The sequence below is a fragment of the Equus przewalskii genome, chromosome 6, assembly GCF_037783145.1.
Source record: "Equus przewalskii isolate Varuska chromosome 6, EquPr2, whole genome shotgun sequence".
Lineage (NCBI taxonomy): Eukaryota > Metazoa > Chordata > Mammalia > Perissodactyla > Equidae > Equus > Equus przewalskii.
In genome coordinates, this window is record NC_091836.1 from 98,337,686 (window position 1) to 98,357,887 (window position 20,202).

Consider the following 20,202-nt stretch of genomic DNA (forward strand, 5'->3'; position numbering starts at 1 on the left):
TCAGGTACTTCAAGCAGTGCTCCACTGAGCACGAACTTGATACGTGAAATTCTAGACTGACCAAATCAAATGCAGGATTGTTTCCTAACTTCACTAAATAATTTAAATAGCAAGTTTCACCTTTTTCTCTCAAACAGCCTTTCAAGTTTCATGCAAAATGCCCTTTCAAAAGTATCAGCTTCTCAGAAGTTTGGGGGGGAGCCTCTGAAACAGCTAGCGCTGTCTTTTAAGACCATTTCACGTCTTCTGTGTAGAGTGGGCGGGTGGCAGAGTCCTGCTGGAGTCCCCTGCTCCAATCCCAGCTGTTACCATGTGGCCAACAAGTCAGGCCGCGGAGGGGCTGGGACAGGAGGCAGGGGCCCAGGGTCCAGGGGTCAGAAGTGGGTTCTAGCCATCAGAAGCCCCACATGCCGGACTTGCAAAGGGAGCCTCGATGGACGGATTGTGCTCTACAGCAGCAGAGCAACAGGGCTGGGCCATCTTCACGCCAGATCGGCCCGCCTGTCTCGAGGCCAGCAAGGACGCGGGGACCCACTGCACCCTCACACCTGACAGTCCCCTTAGTTACAACCCTGTGACCTCCAGAAAGGTCATCTTCTGTTTCTTTCCAGCTGCAGCAACCTGCTCTCTTAAACAACATCTTTATCAAAATTAAAAGCTTTTCTTCTGTCTAAGACCACGTTAAGAGGATGAAAAGACGAGCTCCAGACTGGGAGAAAGTATGGTTTGCGGTGACTGCACACAGGCGTCTCGGGGGACAGGAAGCCCACTGACAGCCCTTGGGATGTGTCAGGCCCTGGCCTGAGCCCCTTGTTTTTATTGTTCCACTTCAATCTTGCAGCATTTCTATCAGCAGGAGCCATTATTACTCCCGTGTTCAGAGTCAGAGGGAGAGGCCCAGAGAGTTTTAGGGCCCCGTCCAAGACCATATCACCACTGAGCGGCAGGGCCAGGATTCAGCACAGACATGTTCATCACCCACGTGCACCAAGAGCGTCCACTCTGGAATCAGACTTCCTGGGATCAAATCCTTGCTTCTCCCCTGTTAGCTATGTGACTTTGCATCCTTTTCCCATCTCTAAAATGGGATTAATAATAATATCGCCTCATCGAGTTGTTGTCAGAATTACATGCATGGACCTCTCTACAGCCTGAGATCTGTGTGCTGGCACGTGGTGAGGGCCGTGTGAGTGGCCACTATTGTTGTTTTAGTGACTCTTAAAAACGGGATGGGGAGGCAGGGAAAAGCAAATGGCCTGAAGAGACACCACTTCAGGTTGTTCAGGTTGTCCTGGCAGCTTCACACGGGGCCTGCTGCCTCCAGGCCTCTGCTCCCGGCCGGCCCGCGGCTCCCCCCCTCCCCCCTCCCCCCCACCCCCTCACCCCCCACCCCCGTGGCTTTCAGCAAGAGCAGTGTGAAGCCAGCCTTTCCACAGCCAGATTCTTCAGGTCTGCGTTGTCTCCATATTAACAGGAAGGGGGAGTGCAATCTTTCCTGGAAGAGCCACCACTGAATTTCCTTTGCAGAAGCATGACGTGGTCACCCAGATCCTCGTCCTCTGTGCTTGTTGAGGAGTATCCAGCGGTCTCATTTTTCGTATCTCTATTGCCACAACACGCGTGAACTGGCGGTCAGTGCCCTCTTCACCACAGCACGTGCAGTCATTGGGCCTTTACCTCTAATCAGACCAGAGAACCAATTCAGAAAGCTCGTCTTTCAGATTCCCTTCTTCTAGAAGAACTCTGAGGACATAAGGTGCCCAGAGGTAACATGAGGCTCTACCCACCAGACAGCGACTGGCAGCAAATGTTCAGAGCTCTGGGGTTGAGGCTTTCTTAACTCCTTGAAATTGTTCGTGATTATCAGCGAATGATGGCACCAGTCAGGGCTGCAGAGTTCAATCTGCCACCCAATCAACAGCCCTGGGGAGGCCTTCCCTTTGGGGGCCTGAAGGTCCCTTTCGAGGTGGGAGCTGAGGGAAGCTGGGCCAGCGTGGCTGCTCTGGGTGGCCTCACAGAGCTCAGGGGGCTACAAAGAGAGGACTTCCTGCTGGCACAGGACCACCTGCCAGGTTTACAGCTCGGAGTCCCGAGCAAACCCCAGGTTCTCCTGCCTCCAGGAAGGGTGGGGCTAACAGCTGATCTGGTTTAGGAAGGACAGCTCTTAACAGAATCCCTGAGCACAAGGAACATCTGATTTGGGGACAGTCCACACCTAGGACTGGGGCCCCAGAGTAGCCCCCTTAGGATCCCCAGGATCTTTTTTCCTCTCTGAAGAATCGTAAGTCTTCAGGACTATGGAGACTCATCTTAACATGGTGTGATCAGCATCCTTTATCCTGTACACTGGTAGAAAGGCCACCTAGTTGAGCTCTTTATTTTATGGTGAAGAAACTGAAGCCCAGAGTCACAGTGGGATAGCAATAAAGGCCTGGAACCCAAGACTGCCGACATCAGTCCCATTCTCCATCCTCTGAGCCACAGGGCCAAAAGGATGATTTAAAAAGTTCCTCCCAAACAGATGGTCCTCCTCTTGTTGACAAAGCCGAGGGTCACCTCCCTGCAGGCAGTTCTGTCCACAAGCTAATTCACAGCCCTCTGAAGCGTCTCATCGTGGACTGGAGCTCTGCAGCAGGGAGGCGGGGGGTTCGGCATCGGTTTGGGTACTGAACTGATTAAGAGGCCCAACAGAGGGGCTGGCCCCGTGGCCAAGTGGTTAAGTTCACGCGCTCCGCTGCAGGCGGCCCAGTGTTTTGTTGGTTCACATCCTGGGCGCAGACATGGCACTGCTCATCAAACCACGCTGAGGCAGCGTCCCACATGCCACAACTAGAAGAACCCACAACAAAGAATATACAACTATATACCGGGGCGCTTTGGGGAGAAAAAGGAAAAAATTTTAAAAATCTTAAAAAAAAAAAAAAAAAAAAGAGGCTCAACAGAACAGTCCTGCTGATTCAGAGTGGCTGGAGAGTCGTCTTTCTGATTCTACTGACTCTGCTAATATTTGTCGAATGATGAATAATATATGGAGCATTGAAATACCAGCAACTCTACTGGATTTAATTCGACCTTTCTTCCCCTGTGCATCGAGGCCGTCCTCATGAGTATGGATCACTGCTCCCGAGGATTCGGCTGCTGGAGAACAGGGGGCCAGTCTTCCTTTGGGCATATTCTTGGTAGTTTGCAGCCCTGATGCAGGTGGAGGAGAGGAGCTGCTCTTCTCTCTTCTTAACAATAAACCCTTCACATCCACCTGCTTGCCTTGCACGTATCCGTTTCTCATGACTGCATCTTTGAGGGAAGTGCACACACATCCAGTTGTCTGATCTCCTGTTGGCTGGAACGTAGTCACGCAGTCAACAGGACCGTCACACAGGAGAGCGTCTTCACCTTCCCTTGAATTCTCTGTTAACAAGGCCAAAGTCGTGCCCCAGCCACTGATTCTTTTTACTTCATTTAGGGACATGAATGCTGAGGCCAGGAGCAGAAACCCACCAACTGACACAACTAGACACAGAACAACTTTGTGATGGGTTCAAGAAAAATGAGGTCAACTTAAAAAGTTTTTTAATTCAATGTCCAGTGACAGTTTAATTACTACACTTTTTAAGCAGGCAACAAATTAAAACACAACACTAAGCAGGGAAACACGCTCCATAAATAGGGGGCTTTCAGTAAAACCATTTTCGAACTTACTGCTTTCCAACTTAAGCTAAATGTTTCAAAATTTTTACGTTATTTTTAAAGTCACAAATCAAGATTCTCTGCACTTGGGTGGGGTCTGCTGGCCACATCCAGAGGCGTGGTCCCCTTGAGAGCAGCACTCCTTGCCCGTTCTTTAAGAACTTATTGACGTGCTTACCTGTCAGGCATCGTGCAGGTGTCAAGGCCACAAAGGGATAAGACAAGAGGACAGGACAGTCCTGCAGGCCTGGCGTGGAGCCTGAAGCTCAGACACCCTGAGCCTCACAGCCTGCTCCTCCTCATGCTGCGGCCAGCCTGAGCTCTCCAAGTGACCTTCCTTACCCAGCCTGTTGTTTCTCTGTAGGATTTCTGTCTACATACCCAATGCTTACTTCAATTTACCCACACTCTCAAAAGTCCTGCTGTGCTTTTCTCTTTCTTTAACTGGTTTTTTCTTGGGTTCTATTGGTGCTGGGGGTCCCTCAGATCCGACACAGCGAGGGGCTAAGCTGGGAGGGTCCCCTCTCTCTGATGCCCATGCTGGGCTCACTCGTAGGGTTTTGTTTTGCACCAAATTTCCCAAATTTGCTCTGGCCCATTTATCCCTAGATTGTTTTCTTTCATATTGGTAAACCATCCTTATTATCCACTGAAGCATTATTTGTAAAAAAGAGGGAAAAAACAACAGAAGTAACCTATATCTGCATAGGGAGTGGTTGAAGAAACTACGGTATATCCATACAATGGAATCCTCTCCGGTATATCCATACAATGGAATCCTCTCCGTGCTTTAAAAGAAGGCGAGGTCTCTGAAAGAGCTGAACTCATAAAAGCAGAGATTAGAATGGTGGCTATCAGAGGTTGGGGCTTGGAGGAAATGGGGAGGTATTGGTCAAGGGGTACAAAGTTGCGGTTATGGAGGATGAACAGGTTCTGGGGGTCCAATGTGAGGTGTGGGGATTCTGGTTAATAACACTGTCTTGTAGTCTTGAAATTTGCTAAGAGAGTAGATCTGGCCACAGCTGAAGAAGGGAGCTCTGTGAGGTAATGGATATATTAATTAGCTTGGTCCTGGTAATCATTTCACCATGTATTCATATATGAAATCATCACGTTGAGCACCTCAGATACACAACTCTTACCTGTCAAGTATATCTCAATAAAGCTGGGGGGAAATCCGAGGGCTGTGTGCGCAGGTATCGCTGATACATTGTAAAGCTGGAAAAAGACAAGTTACAGAACTGGATGTGTCGTGAGTCCCCATTTAAAAGTACATACGAATCCGTATAATGTGTGTCTGAACACACACACACGGCATCCGCAGGGCACACGGAGCGGGGAGAGTCAGTGAGGGAGGGAGGAGCAGATGAAGGAGAGATGTACCTTCTAATTCTGCACTTCTCTATCCGTTATTTTGACAATAGATATGCTTCTGTAATAAATAAATAAAAAGGAGAAATGGTATTTTCCTAGACATTTCAAAACTGTACATTCTTCTAGAATTGCACAGCTGTTGAGTTTCATCCACTTCGACGACACAACTTAGCTCCTCATTTAAAGCTTCAGGGAATTCAGGCCCTGACGGCAAGTGTGTGTCCTTCCTTGCCTCCCTGCCGCTTCTCCAGGTCCCCCAGCCCTGGAACAACGAGCTGTTCGCAGTTACTCCCAGCTTCCAGGCCATCTGCCAGCGGCGTAGCCTTTCTGTGCTGGCCTCTGGCAACCTGTGTCATGTGGAAGCTTCGCGGGGGTCTCCGCAGAGCTGGGGCAGCCTGCGCAGACAGGGCGCCACGGTATTTCACTGCAGAGTGTTTCATTTGGGCTCATGACACCCGGTTCCTGGAAATCTTGGTCACGTGATAGACAGACTTGGGCCTGGAAGGCCTGTCCCCGCATCCCTGAAAGGAGGCCGGGGAGGTTCTCATCTCACAGACCGGGAAACCGAGGCACAGAAAGCTAACCGGTGGCCTAGGCCCCACGGCGGGTTAAAGGTGACCCAGTGTTGTGGGAAGGGTATTGGGACCAAAGCCCCAAGTCCCAAGTTCAAGTTCTTGCCATTTTACATTTTCTTTAAGCAAAATTTGACTCCCTGAGCCCCAGCTTCCTTGTTGGTAAAATAAGGATTATAACACCTGCTCCCCGCCTAGCGCTGCTGTGAGAGTGTGTGACATTTTTTGTATACTGTAGAGCACCGTATACATGAACATGCGTGATAGGAGCAATGACTGGGAAGTTCCACATGAATGCTCATGTCGCTTTGGTTGCATAAACAGCCAGGTTTTTGTTTAATTTTCTTAGGCGCCAAACGCAAATTTAAAACTTTCTTTCAAGCATCTTAGAAGCCAACCCTTTACCTCGAATAGTCTTGTTCCTTAAATTGACGCTTTATTTTTTCCTGTACCCTAAATATTTCTCCAAATACATTTTAAAAGAGGCACAGAAGTATCAGTTGCGCAAGAAGGCACAAGATGCCGCCAGGATGCCGGGTCGGGGGACACGCTGCCCCAGGGGCAGATGAAGGCGCTTCAGAGCTTCCCGGAGGCGAACGACCCGACCCCCCAAGGCTTCCTTTAAATCCTTACTCCTCAATTTCAGATTTCCCAAGTCCTTTAAAAGGCCCAAATATCAGTTTACGGTTTGGACGTAATAAGGGAGAGCAGTTCCCAATTTTCAGAACGTTCTTCCTTCCTTAGGGGGGCTCGGTGGGGCTGGGCCTCCCTCTGGGGGAACTGGCACCAGCGGACGCCGACCCCGTGCCCCGGACCACCTGGAGAACCCCCTGAAGGGTGGGGTCAGGCACCCCGTCTTTCCCGGGCGAGTCCCCGCTGCGAGCCCCGCAGGAAAGGAGTTTCCCGCGGAGGAAGGCAGGCGGGCGGGGAGGCGCGGGAGCTGCGCGGGGAGGCCGCCTTCCTGCGACGCTTCCCTCCAGGCTTCCCTCGCGAGGGGCGAAGCGGGTGGGGAGCCGCAGTTGCAACAGAGACCGTGCACGGAGACGGCCCAGGCGCCGGGCGGCCCGCGCAGCCCCGCAGGATGCTGCCGCCTAGAATTCCTGCGCAGCCTGGAGGCGCCTCCTACTGTTGGCCCGTTTTCCAGAGGAGAAAGTTGAGGCCTCGCGGCCACTTAGGCCGCCGCGTGACACACGGCTGCCTCGTGGCGGGGCAGGTGCCGAGCCCGGATCTTTCTGGCGCTGCAGTCGGGTCTGACCAGAGCGCCGCACAGCTGGGGTCCCGGGGCGCCCACCTCGAAGCCCCGTCCCCCCTCTCCGGACGCCACCCTCACCCTCAGCAGCTGCCTGTCCCGCTGAGGGGACCGCGCGTCTCACCAGACGCTTCCCAGCAGGTCTGCACGGAGTGAACCCCGGACCCGGGGGACTCTCTGCGGGTTCTCCCACCCCCTTCCCGCCCTCACCAGCTCTGAGGGTGGGTGAGCGCTGCTTGCAGCTTTACGTTGCTTTCGGCCCAAAATGCAAACTGTGTGGTGCAGGGAGATAGCTGTTTCCTTTCAGGTGTCCCTCTCTGCCCTCGGTCCTCAGGACACCTCCCCCGCGGGGACGGGGCGGGCCGGCGACCTCAGACCAGAGCCCGACGCAGATTACCGTAATCCGGCTCCAGAGGTGACGGAGTGTCCTTTCTTTAAAAAGGAGATAAAAATAGCCAAGAAACAACACTTTCCTTAGTTCTCTGAAAGGCTGGCACCCTTCCAGGATAGACATGTACTTTTTGTACTTGGAGGAAAAAAAGAGATGGGATTCTATCCAAGAATGGTCCTACAAACGAGAGAAATATGGAGCAGCGGCTGGAGCAGAGCGGCCAAGTGGTACCACCAGCTGCAGGCCCATTAATTAGTGCTCGCTGGTATGCAGCCGCGGCAGTGACCTTGATTCTTGTTGAATTCACAGAGATAACTTTCACAGAGCCTCTACTTTTCTCACTGCGGTGTATTTATCCAAGGAGTACCTTGCATATTTCCCCCATCTCTGCGAGCAGTAAATTTATTCTAATTGCAAAGAGATATAGTAAAAGCCTGATTGAACACTTGGCAGTTTATAGAGATTTATTTCTGGAGCTTAAGGGGGTTTTTAGCGTGTGTGACTGGAGCGGGGTTGAGGGGAACTGAGGAAAGGAGCCCAAGAGAAATGTAATTTAATGGATCTATAAAATGACCCACTGTGGATGAAGGCGTGCGCCAGAGAAGCCCAAGCAGCCTGACCCGCCCCAGGTCTGTGCCGGCCAGGCCGACAGGAGGTGTCTGAAGCATTCCATATTTCTCTCTGGGTTTTCAGGTTTCCATATGAAATTTGTTATTCCCCAGGCGGAGTTGGGGGGGGGGGAAATCCTTTTTCCAGAGGGAATAAAGCATATTTATCTACAAATTTCTAAGTACTAAAAGCTGTGAAAAGAGGCAAAGTCAACCTCGCACCTGCCCTTAAGTTCAGCTGCCTTTTCTCTGACTCTTGGAGCTGAATTCTGAGTTTAAGCCCAGGACACTGGAGGGCGGATGGTGAACGCCTGCCCCGTGTCCCAGGGTTGCTGCCTGAGAACAGCCAGCCTTCCGAAGCGCAGATGTCCCAGGACCTCGTGCTGACGATGGGACAGACGACAGCCTGTCCTCTGACGGGGCTTCTGCTCAGAACAGGCCTTGCGTGCACACCCTGAACTTTTCCACAGAATCCTTCTGGGCCTCTCATCCCACCAGTGACATTCATCTTTTTTGCAGCTGTTTTGCAAGTTTTGCTGAGGACGAAGTTTAGACTTTCAACTGTTACATTTGTTATATTGTAAATCTAATCACTGTACTAAAATGGAGACCTTTGTTGTGGAGGAAGAGGCAGAACAGAAAGGGTCCACAGCAGATCTCGTGGGGAAAAAGGCTGGGAGCGAAGTGCTGGCCTCTTTGCCCAGGGCATCGCATCAGCCGTCTGTGGGGTCCCCTTCGTGTCTGCTTTTTCAGGGACTAGCATAAGGAGACCTTAGGAAAATCTTGAGTCTTTTTGATTGCGACGTTTAACACTCATACAGAAAAAAGCAGTTTAACAAGTTGTTTTAAAGTTGACACCCAGGTCAACAAGGATGATGTTGCCAACTCCCCCCACGGCCTCTCTCACGCTCCTAAGATGATCGCTGTCATGGCTTTTTGAGAATCACTTCTTTGCTTTTTTAAACAATTAGGAACACCTAAGTTTGCATCTACTTAGAATATAGTTTAATTTTATGTGTTTGACAATATAAATGGAATTAATGCCTTGTTCTGTGTCTGGCTTCTTTCACTCCATCTTAGGTTTGTGAGATATGTCCGTGTTGTAGGTAGCTGTAGTTCATCGTTGTTGTGGCACAATATTTTTTATTTACCGAACTGTTACACATACTGTTGATGGACATTTGGGTTATTTCTGGTTCACGTATGTTGCTAATGAAGCTGCGGGAGCATTCCTGCGCACGTGTGCAGGGGCACATGAGAATTTGCTCTGCCTGCCTGGGTGATATCAGACAGTTTAGTTTGAACACCACTTGAATCAAGGCTAGTCCTAGGTTTAATGGCAAAATGGGCAAAATTTGTCACTTCTTCACTCATTTAATAAACACTAAACTAGACTTCTATTGTAGGAATAGCAAATACATGACACAGGCTGCTCTCCTCCCTTCTGTGCTCAGAACAGACATTACTAGTCTATGAAGCTGTTCTTTCCTGCAGACCCTGCTAGTTCACGAGGCTGTTCTTTCCTGCAGACATTACTCATTCATGAGGCTGTTCTTTCCTGCAGACCCTGCTAGTTCATGAGGCTGTTCTTTCCTGTTGAGTCTGGATTTGGCTTCAGAGTCATTTGCAACACAGTCCTTAAGGCAGCCACCGCTAAGAATCAGAGATAAGGGCTGTGATGGTTAATTTTCTGTCAACGTGGCTGGGCCACAGGCCCCAGACATTGGCCGACATTATTCCAGATGTTTCTGTGAAGACGTTTTTTAGTTGAGACTGACACAAATAAGTAAAGCAGATTACCCTTCATAGTGTGGGTGGGCCTCAGCCAATCAGTTGAAGGCCATAATGAGAAAAAGACTGAGCTCCCCTGAGGAAGAGGAGACTGCCTTGGACTCAAACTGCACCTCTTCCCTGTGTCTCCAGCCTGTGCCACCCCTGCAGATTTTGGGTTTGCCAGCCTCCACAATCGTGTGAGCCAATTCCTTAAAAATCTCTTTTTCCACGTGTATACATACACACATCCTCTTGGTTCTGCTTCTCTGGAGAACCCTGACTGATAAGGATTGTCGGTGGCAAAGGAACAGAGTCTCTCAAGCTAATTTATGTAAAGGGCGTTTATTGTTGATAGGGTGGAACCCCTTAGAATCACTATCAGGAAACACTTTCAACATTCGGTGTCACCCTCCTCAACCTCACGTCCTTATAACCTCATTTGCATCTGAGACACTTTCCAAAAGAGAACTGCAGTGGCTGGATGTTTCCAGGTGGAGGAAGAGGGTGGAGGGATGGGAGAACACAACCACCCTTGCCCACCTGGCTGTGTCTCAGCGCAGCGCCTTCTCTCTGGGTCACGTTCACCAAGGACAACAGTGGGCACTGGAGAGGATGTTGGTGCCCTCGTCCAAGCCTCTTCTTATTTTCCACATCGAGGGGGAAGGTGTCCGCATATTTTGAAGCCAGAGAAAACATTACTTTGCAGTAAGTGGAGAAAAGACTTAGAGGAGGTTAAAAAAGGAAGCTTGCAGCACAGAGCCAGGGATAAGAAGTCAGCTTTATATGGCACAGAGCAGTGCTCCTGGAGTCCTCAGGACTAATTCTTATAATCAGGGTAAGTTGTGCTTTGGATGAGTTCCTGTGACTCTTCTGTTTCTGGAAAGCCAAATTACCTCTGTCTCTGCAGACCTGCAGGAGACTTGTGCTCACCTGGAAGGGACCTGAGAGTACTAATAGTAAATAATAGTAAAAAATAGTAAATAGTAGATAATAGTAAAAAATCGAACCATCGTATAGTAGATACCTGACCAGTCAGAGATGACGCAGTCTGCAGACACTGAGGACAGCCAGACCCCCTGTGTACAGGCTAAGCCCCAGCCCTATCCTAGGGACCATCAGACCCAAGCCCTTGTTTTGCAAAACAGGCTGAAGCACTTGCCTGAGACCAGGTGGTGGCAAAGCTCAGATTGGAGCCCAGGCCCCCGCACCGGCCCTCCAGCCCTCTCTGCTGCAGCCAGAGGCCTCAGAGCCCAGGTAAGGTGAGTAGGGTGGAGTTGCTCTACCCCAGACCCAGCTCACACTCAAGGCTTCCCTGGGGAGAGTGTCTAATTCTTTAGGGATCTCAAGGAGGAAAGTGCCTCTACTCTGAGAACCACAGCTCTTACCCTGCTCTTTATCCTGGTAAATAAGTATCTACCCCTTATTTGCAAACATAATATGTTACGTAACATTTTATAAATAACGCAAGGAAATGGTCAGTTAAAAAAAGCTGTCTATCAGCTGTGCAAGATGTTGCTATTATTTTCCTGGAGTCAATCTAATTCTGACTCCCAGTCCCCGTGCTGCCAGGCTCGTGAGAAGGGTCACCATCCCCCGGCCTCTGTCCCACTCGTGGCATGTGCAGAAGTCAGAGGTCTGATGCAACGCCAAGGCCCCGCCTCATCGTGATCATTCATTTATTTAACAAACATTTGTTGGACTCCTGCCGCGTGCCAGCTCTGCTCCAGGAGCTGGTAGGTAGGTGGACAGAGAGGCCAAATCCCTGTGTCCGCTGCAGGCTGAGCCGGCGCCTCTGCTCCTCGCCTGGTCAGAGGGACCCCTCGGGAGGCTGGGCTCGCGCTCCTGGGAGCACATGCAGCCCCCACCACCGCTGCTGCCACCCAGGCACTGCCGAGACTCGGGGCAGAGCCCTGTCGGATGATTCGACACTCTTTCCTGAGGGGAATCTCCCTCCTAGACGCCTCGCTGCTCAAAGGCGTCCCCCAGGCTGTTCCTCTCCCGACACCCTTCAAGGTCCCTCAAGGTGCAAAGCTTCTCTTTAAGACAATAAGTACTATGTTTATTTCTTGTTATAACACACATATATTAGAATACTCAGAACAAAATTATTTTGTATTTAATTCAATCCAGTTTTAAAAAATTGTGGCAAAATACACATAACGCACAATTTACTGTTTTAACCATTTTTCAGTGTTCAGTGGTATTGAGTACCAAGGTGCAAAACTTTTACCAGGAGAGGCTGCACCCGATTTTCTGCCCTGCCCGCATTTTCCGGGCAAAGCGTTACAAAGCCTGGAAGCCTGTGTGAAATTCAGGGCGAGAACCAATTTAGTATTTCAGTCAACCGGCCTGCCGTGTGAGCATCGTAATGGTCAGACCAGGTGACAGTGCTGACTCGTCCGTGCTCAACTTTGATACCATGTTCCCACTCTGTACCTTTGGTAAACACGTGTGTAAACGTGTGCATGTGTGAGCCTGTGTCCCACAGCCCAGCCTCAGGACACCCTTCAGGCCTCAGTGGTTCTGTCTCTTACCACCTCACCTGGATTCTGCGTCCTGCTGGCTCTTCCTCTTCTCCTGAGTGGTCCTCACCCCTGCATTGTCCACCCTGATGCCCTCTCGGTCCCCCTCTGTCAGCTGGCAGGAAAGTCCTAACAAGCCCATGCTAGGGAAGGTATTTTCTGATCAAGCCCTAAGGATTGTTTGGGGGCATCTGATTGTAACTGAGGACACTGGAGACTAAAAGCCTCTGAGACACAAAGGAATGGGCCTGTGAGGATGGACCTGCATCCACATGACGGGACAGGACCTGGAGTGGGGGATCCTCTTGTGCTTCACTCTCTTTTAGGGACAATCCTGTGATTTCCACATGTTCATCCAGAAATTTTTAAAAGAGGATTTTGCAGCCTCCTTTCCTTCAGCAATCTGTCTTCTGCAAAGGATATAAACCATTACTGCTGTGCCAAAAGCTGATTTCTGACTTTTCCCTCGAGTTCTGTTTTTCATACATCCGGTTTCCTGCTGGATACTTCCACCAGGATGTACTCATGGAATCTCAAATTCAATGTGTATACAACCAAAGTTATCATCTTTTCCCCAAACCAAGCCTCTTCCTGGTGTTTCTATTTCTATCGATGCTATTATTCTCCCTGTCCTTCATGATATGATCTTCAGTATCTTGGGTCTTTCCTTTCCTTTGCTCCCCATATCTGAGTAATTAAAACATTCTACAAACCCAAGCTCCATGAGACCTCTCAGTCCACTCCTTCCTTTCTAGCCCCCTGCTAGTCCTCTGTTCTGGCCCTCCTGAGCTCTTGCCTGGACTGTTGCAGTAGCCTCTAAGTTGGTTTCTCTGCATTGCTGTCTGGTCTTTCCTACTATGGTCTAGATCAGTGTTCCCAGGTACATTTTCAATCATGCTACTAGGTGATGAGGACTACATTTTGTCCATTTCTGTATCTCAGTGTCTAACACTGTATCTGGTACTCAATAAAGGCTAGATTAAATTTATGTTATTTTTCTACTGAAAAATTTCCAATGGTTTTCCATTCCCTCCTGAATGAAGTTCCAGCCTGGCATTCAGAGCGCTCCATGACAAGTTTTCCATTTAACTTTCTGTTCCCAGTTCCCATTAGGACCCTATGTCCCAGCAAAGCAGAGCTACCTGCTTTTCTACAAACATTCCCTGTACTTTCAGACCTCATTTTTTTTTTTTTAAAGATTGGTACCTGAGCTAACAACTGTTGCCAATCTTCTTTTTCTTTTTTTTTTCTACTTTTTCTCCCCAAATACCCCTGGTGCATAGTTGCACATTTTAGTTGTGGGTCCTTCTAGTTGTGGCATGTGGGATGCTGCCTCAGCATGGCCTGATGAGTGGTGCCATGTCCGTGCCCAGGATCTGAACTGGTGAAACCCTGGGCCACCAAAGCGGAACATGCAAACTTAACCACTTGGCCACGGGGTTGGCCCCTACCTCACTATTTTTGCTGTTACTTTCTCTTCCATTTGGATTGCACATCTATTAAAATTCTAGTCATTCTTTATTTTTTCTGTATTTAAAAATTTTTAATGAAATATATTACTATGATTTTTAAATGAAATTCTAATATTTAAATATAAATATGTTACCTTTACAACAAAAAGCTTTCATAATTTCAAATTTAGTATGTTTGAAATATTTCATGATAAAATTTGTTTGAACATCCCCCATCTGGACTATTATGCAGACATTTAAAATTATATTTATAGGTCTTGATTATATTATTATACCATTCTCTTTACATTTTTTATGTTTGAGATTTTCACAATAAATTTTAAAAAAATATGTGGTTACCAAATCTATATAAGAACATAAAGAAGTTTATAATGTTAGGTGAAAAAGCGTGTAGTAATTGTGAGTAATGCTCACTTATGTTTCCAGTCCTTCCTAAGCACTTCCTTAGAGTTAGGCATGGCCCTATGACTTGCTTTGCTCAATTAAAAGTGAGTGGAAATGATGTATGTTGCTTCCAGATGGAAGTCTTTAACAGCCATAGTATTATTCACCGTTTTTTCTCTCCCCTTTTACAGGACTGATGATGTTCAGATGGTCAACACTCCATCAGCCTGAGTCCCAGAGTCAGTACCAGATGGTGCAGAGGCCCTAATGACCTGAGATGGGCATGTAACACAAGTGGGAAATCAACCTTTACTATTCTAAGCCACTGAGGTTTGTGGGTTGTTTGTTGCTGCAGCATAAAATAACCCATTCTGACTGATACAAAGCAGGAGGGAGCTCCTGGCAGTATAGATAACTAGATACTTTGAAGGCCTTCCAACTACAGAAGAACTGGATCACTTTGTAAATGCACGACTTGGCTTGTAAGTTGAAGGAAATTGTCTAGGGATAGCCCTTCTCCCAAAAAGTGAACTAAAACCACAACTTGGAGCCAAGAGTACTAAGAAGATAAGAAAATTGGGTTGTCCTAAGGGCCAGTGCCTTATTAGCCCTGTGTGAAGCTCCATCGCATCAGAAGGTGGGGACACCAAGGTTCTGAGACTTCTGCATTAGGCCAGGACACTCCGAGAGGGAAAAGCCTCTCAGGTGGGTTTCCCTCTGCCTCCTAACAGAAGCGGATACAAAATCTCACAGTAGGGTGGCCACTAATCCAAGACCACGGAGCACAGAAGGGGGCAAGACACTGAGAGAGTCAGTGGAAAAACAAACATCCAGTTTAGACCTCAAGACCTTAGGATATGGGAATTCTCAGATACACAATGTTTTTATTTACAAAAGTGCATAGAGCAATTATTAAGTGCTAGGTAGTGTAAAGATTTATTTCAAACTTTAACTTATTTAATCCTTATAGCAACTCTTTGAAGGAAGTACTATTAGTATTCCCATTTTATAAATGAAAAAGCTGAGCCACTGAGAGGTTAATTTGTCCCAGGTCTACACTTCTTACGTGGTGGAGCTGCAACTTTGACTCTAGAGTCTGTGCTCTTCACCACCACATTTTGGGGCCTTTCTAACGTAGAATGGCTGCATATGACCCATTTAAAGAAATCAGGATCAGTATATCAAAGGACCCTCAGGAATAACCAGGTAAATTTGAAAAAGAATTTAGAAAGAACTCCTAAAATGAAAGTAAAATGGTTGGAAGTGGACATTTAATGAACATATTAAATATCTGAAAGTGAATTGAAGAAATATCTGAAAAAAATGTTCAGAATGTATCACAGGAAAAAGGGAAATGGAAAATATGAAAGAGAAGGTTAAAGATGTGGAAGCTAGAGCGAGGAATTCTGATGCCCATTTAACTGGAGTTTTGGAAGGAGAGGATTGAGAGAGAGGAAGAGACATAATATTTGAAGCAATAGTAGCTGAGAATTTTTCAGAGCTGGTGAAAAGACCTAAGTCCACAGATTTGGGAAATACAGCATAGCCCAGCAGGATGAATTAAAAGGCAGTTTATCCCTTAGACATGTTATAGGAAAACTAGAAAACACCAAAGACAATGGGAAAATTTTAAAAGCAGGCTGAGAGAGAAGAAAGCTAACCTACAAAGGACTGACAATTAGACTGTCGGCAGACTTACCAAGGGCAACAGTGGCTGTAAGGAGACAGTGGAATAATTATTCAAAGTGTTCGCGGGAAATAACTGTCCATTGCATATCCAAAAAAGCTGTATTTCATGAATGATAGTAAAATAAAGATATTTTCAGATAATCAAACCCTAGCAGACCTTTCCTAGAGGAAGTCACATCCATCCTTCAAGAGTCATCTCAAATGCTATTTCTTCAATGGGACTCTAACCTTTGAATCTTGGTTGCATGTCATCTAAGCCTTTCTCATGACACTTCTCAAATTTAGACGTAGACTGAAGTTACATGTGCTTTTTCCTAATGCCCTCCCACCCCCACCACTGTTCTTACCCTCTCTCATGAAGGGCCCCAGGAGCACTGTGGGGTCTAACTCACCTTAACTTTTTGTATGGTTCTTATCATGATAAGTGCATGTAGTAGGTGCTTAATAAGTATTTGTTGAAGCCTACTGGTCAGTCTTCTCCCATGCATTTCATAGACCATCAGTTCCAAAAGATGCTCCCTTCAAAAGGAGTTTTATGGTCAAACCTGCTTCAGAAATACTGCAAATGGTACTATTTTCTCCCTCTTGGAGACCCACAGTTTAATTTGTTTAACTCAGCATTTCCCAAAATTCGTTGACCGGAGAACAACTCCTTCCATCCTTTACTCCATGTGTATCCCAAGAGAATGGTGTTTCTAAGACATCATTTTAGAAAAATACTACTGAAGGCATGACTTATTTGAGTGTCCAAGCCCTGGAGTCAACATCTTGGATCTTGATTCTATTAACAGCTAATCACATAATTAGTTTTAAGTTGTTTATCCTCAGGTTCCTTGTTTATGACGTCATGAGCAGGCAACCCATTCTAACTCTAAAGTTCTGTGAGTTAAAGAGCATTGCCTCTTGTAGTCAATCAGTCAGTCATTCCACATGTATGAAATTCCTACCACGTGGCAGTGTGCACAATGCTGGGCATATCATGATGAGCAAGGCACTGTCACCGCCTTCATGGAGCTGCTAGCTGAGAACGACTTTCTAGAGCTCACGAGTGGAACACTGTTCTTGGCTTTCTGGAATCAAATTTCTTCTATTTAAAAACTGGGAATTTACAGTCTCATTTATTACGTGTATCAGGTTGTGGAATAAACTTTTAGAATCTAAGCTTTTAGTCTATATAGGTTTATGATTCTATTTCACATAAGAGTTCTATTGTCAGAATTCAAATTTAACATGATCACTTATGTGTATCTAGTTTTTAAATTTTCATCTTTAACTTTCTTTGTAAAGGTTCAGTCCTCTGCAGTTTAAAAAGTGGATTCTAATGATGGAGCATCGGCTGGGCACTCCTGTATGTAGATGCTGTTCTAAGCACTTTACACATATTGTCTCATTTAATCCTTACAACAACTATACGAGCCAAGTACTAATACTATTCCCATTTTTTTTTTTTTTTGAGGAAGATCAGCCCTGAGCTAATATCTGCTGCCAATCCTCCTCTTTTTTTTTTTTTTAAAGATTTTATTTTTTCCCCTTTTTCTCCCCAAAGCCCCCCGGTACATAGTTGTATATTCTTTGTTGTGGCATGTAGGACGCTGCCTCAGTGTAGTCTGATGAGCAGTGCCATGTCCGCGCCCAGGATTCGAACCAACAAAACACTGGGCCGCCTGCAGCGGAGCACGCGAACTTAACCACTCGGCCACGGGGCCAGCCCCCGTCAATCCTCCTCTTTTTGCTGGGGAAGACTGGCCCTGAGCACACATCCCTGCCCATCTTCCTCTACTTTATATGTGGGACACCTGCCATAACATGGCCTGCCAAGTGGTGCCATGTTGGCATCCAGGATTCAAACCCACAAACCCTGGACCAACGAAGCGGAACATGTGCACTTAATCACTGTGCCACCGGGCTGGCCCCTACTATTCCCATTTTATGGAGGCTCAGTAACTTTCCCGAATCACTCAGCTGTTGAAGCTGGGCTTTGAGCCCTGGCAGTGTGGATCCCAAGTCCGTGCTCTGGACTCCAATGCTACTCTTAATGGTCAAATATTGTCCGGTAGGTTTTCTGCTGGAAATTTGAGGGTTAACTTCTCTGAGGAGCTCAACAATCATATGGGATTTTTAAATGTCTAACTCCAGCCAGGTAGTACACTGAGGAGGTAATGAAAAATTAAAAGCTTTTTTTTTGGCTGAGCACTAATCTTTGTGGTTATAGATGTATCTCTGTGCCGGAGAGTACTGCACTTTAGATGGTGTTAACATAAAGTTGGGGTACTGTTTAAAGCTGACAGCTCCGTGTGTCTCATGTGTTTTCTGAAAGTAATTTTAAAGATAAGACTTTACTCTCAAATGTGAAATGGATTCTTTAAAGATTTCCAACACCATACAGTATTTATGTAATTGTATCGTTATATGGGGAAAAACTATAGTGCCAGGAGGAGAAGAGTGTCTTAATCATAAAATACTGTATTGTCAGAAACGAAACAAAATGTAAGCAAAGAAATGTGAACCACACCGTGTCAGTGAGAATTCTTGGCATTTAATTTTAGAAGCCATTTTGCATGGAAATGAATAAAGTATAAACACAGTACTTTATCTAGGATATGACAAGAAACTTCAAGATTGTAATGTGCATTAAGATAACATTCCAAACCTATCCTTTCAAGTTTTCAGCCAAGAATTTGTTTTTATAATTTCTTTGCAGTTGGCAAACAGCTAGGCTCTCCCTGAGGTATCAGTTTTCGTGCGGACGGTCCCAATCCCATTGTGTGTAACTGTTAACTTGCTGTGTGACCTTGACTGGATCACTCCCTCCACCCCAGCCCAACTGAAGGGGCCGAGTCTCTCCGGCTCTGTCTGGTTTCAAAGTCCTGTCGTTCTGGCCTCTGGATCAAGACATAAACACCACGAAAAGCACTTGCTAGAGAGACTGGATTTTTAAAACCTGGGCCACTTAAGGATGTTTAAAGGATCAGTCTAACAGCCAGCTATGAAGAGAACATAAACCGTGGCGGCCAGACCCTCCGGGGTTCACAGAAACAGTCCATGTGCTTCTGGGACTCCCTGACATGAACAGGGTCTGAGAGAGTCTGGGCAAAAGAGGCAGAGGTCACAGCCACCATGATGCACGAGACGACCTCGGACGCCCTCCGGAGCTGCAGAGAGGTGCCGACCCTGTGAGACACTGCCGGACCCTCCTCAAGGGCTTGTGCCTCGGCTGTGGGGCCTGAGGGCTGCTGATGGTTCTTCAGGGGAGACCCTCTCTGGAGAGAGCCTGTGGCTGAAGAGAGCTGCTGTGCCACCCAGGGCTGCCGATTCCATGGAAGGGTCAGCCCTGGCCCCGGGGGGGCCAACTCCAACGTGTCCTGACAGTCCAGGGCTCTGGCGGCGTCTCCCCTGATGTCCCCTGAGCACTACCCAGTAGACCTCCCGTCTCAGGGGCTGGGGGATCCAGACCTGCCCCCGAAACTTACAGACCCCGGGCTCCGCTTACTTCTAACTCTGGGTCCAGGAGTAAATTTCCTCTTCAGTAAAATGGGAATAATAACAATTATAATAATTGTTTATTGTAAGAAAATGAGGAAATGAATCCAAAATACATAGTAAATGATTCATAGCAATAATTTAACATTTATTGAGCACTTATTATGTGCCAGGTGCTATTTTTTGTACTTGTTCACACAAGAACCCTATGAGGAAGATAATATCCCTATTTTACAGATGAGAAAACTGAGGAACAGAGACATTAAATACCTTATCCAATATCACACAGCTAATGACACAGTCAAGAATTCAAACCCAGACAGCTGGATTGCAGAACCAGCATTCTTAGCTGAAACGGTGTTGCTGCCCATGGATAAAGGCAAATTTTTAAAATACTTGGAGATGATAAACAAAAGCTCAATGGTGTCACCTGATTCCAGAAGTACATTTAAAACAAGGGAATTATAAGAGAAAAATTTTACAAAGAATTTCTGTGCTTCTGTTGTTTATATTTTTGCATTGCTGTAGATGATGGTTATTTTTGCATCAGATCAACCCTTTTTCATCAAGAGAGTGAATGAGCCAGTTGGAGGGGAGGGGCTGTAGTCTGAGGTGACAGTGGCTGTTCTGTGAGATAATTTGTTTTTGTTGTTTCTATTTCAATGAAACATGTACTAAGTACAAGATCAAAGAATTTAAAAGCAGTGACATGTTCACTATTAGGTAGTAATTTTATATACTAAGGGGGTTTAGGTTATATCATATTTCCTACAATTTCAAATGTCTCCCTCTCCTGGGTGACTGGGAAGTCATCGATCATCACGGGAAGAGGGATCGAGACAAAGGCCCTGCTGGCCTCGTCCCCGGTTTGCCTAGTGCTCCCTTCAGAGGGGTTGTCTGTTACCACCAACGGGAGGCAGTAGTTCCACATTTCGCTCCCAATCTGAACGGGTATGTACCATAACTTTCATCTTGGGGTGGTGTGGTGACCCCTGTTATCC

At 47.0% G+C, this 20,202-nt stretch overlaps 1 long non-coding RNA gene across 1 annotated transcript in view; it reads left to right on the forward strand.

Moving 5' to 3' along the window:
- The window catches only part of LOC139084235 (uncharacterized), a 40,185-nt gene extending 24,318 nt beyond the window's left edge, over positions 1 to 15,867 (forward strand). Inside the window, exon 2 of the long non-coding RNA XR_011541654.1 lies at positions 14,224 to 15,867. This is a non-coding gene — a long non-coding RNA (uncharacterized lncRNA). The remainder of the gene's footprint in view (positions 1 to 14,223) is intronic.
- Positions 15,868 to 20,202: the final 4,335 nt, after the last annotated feature.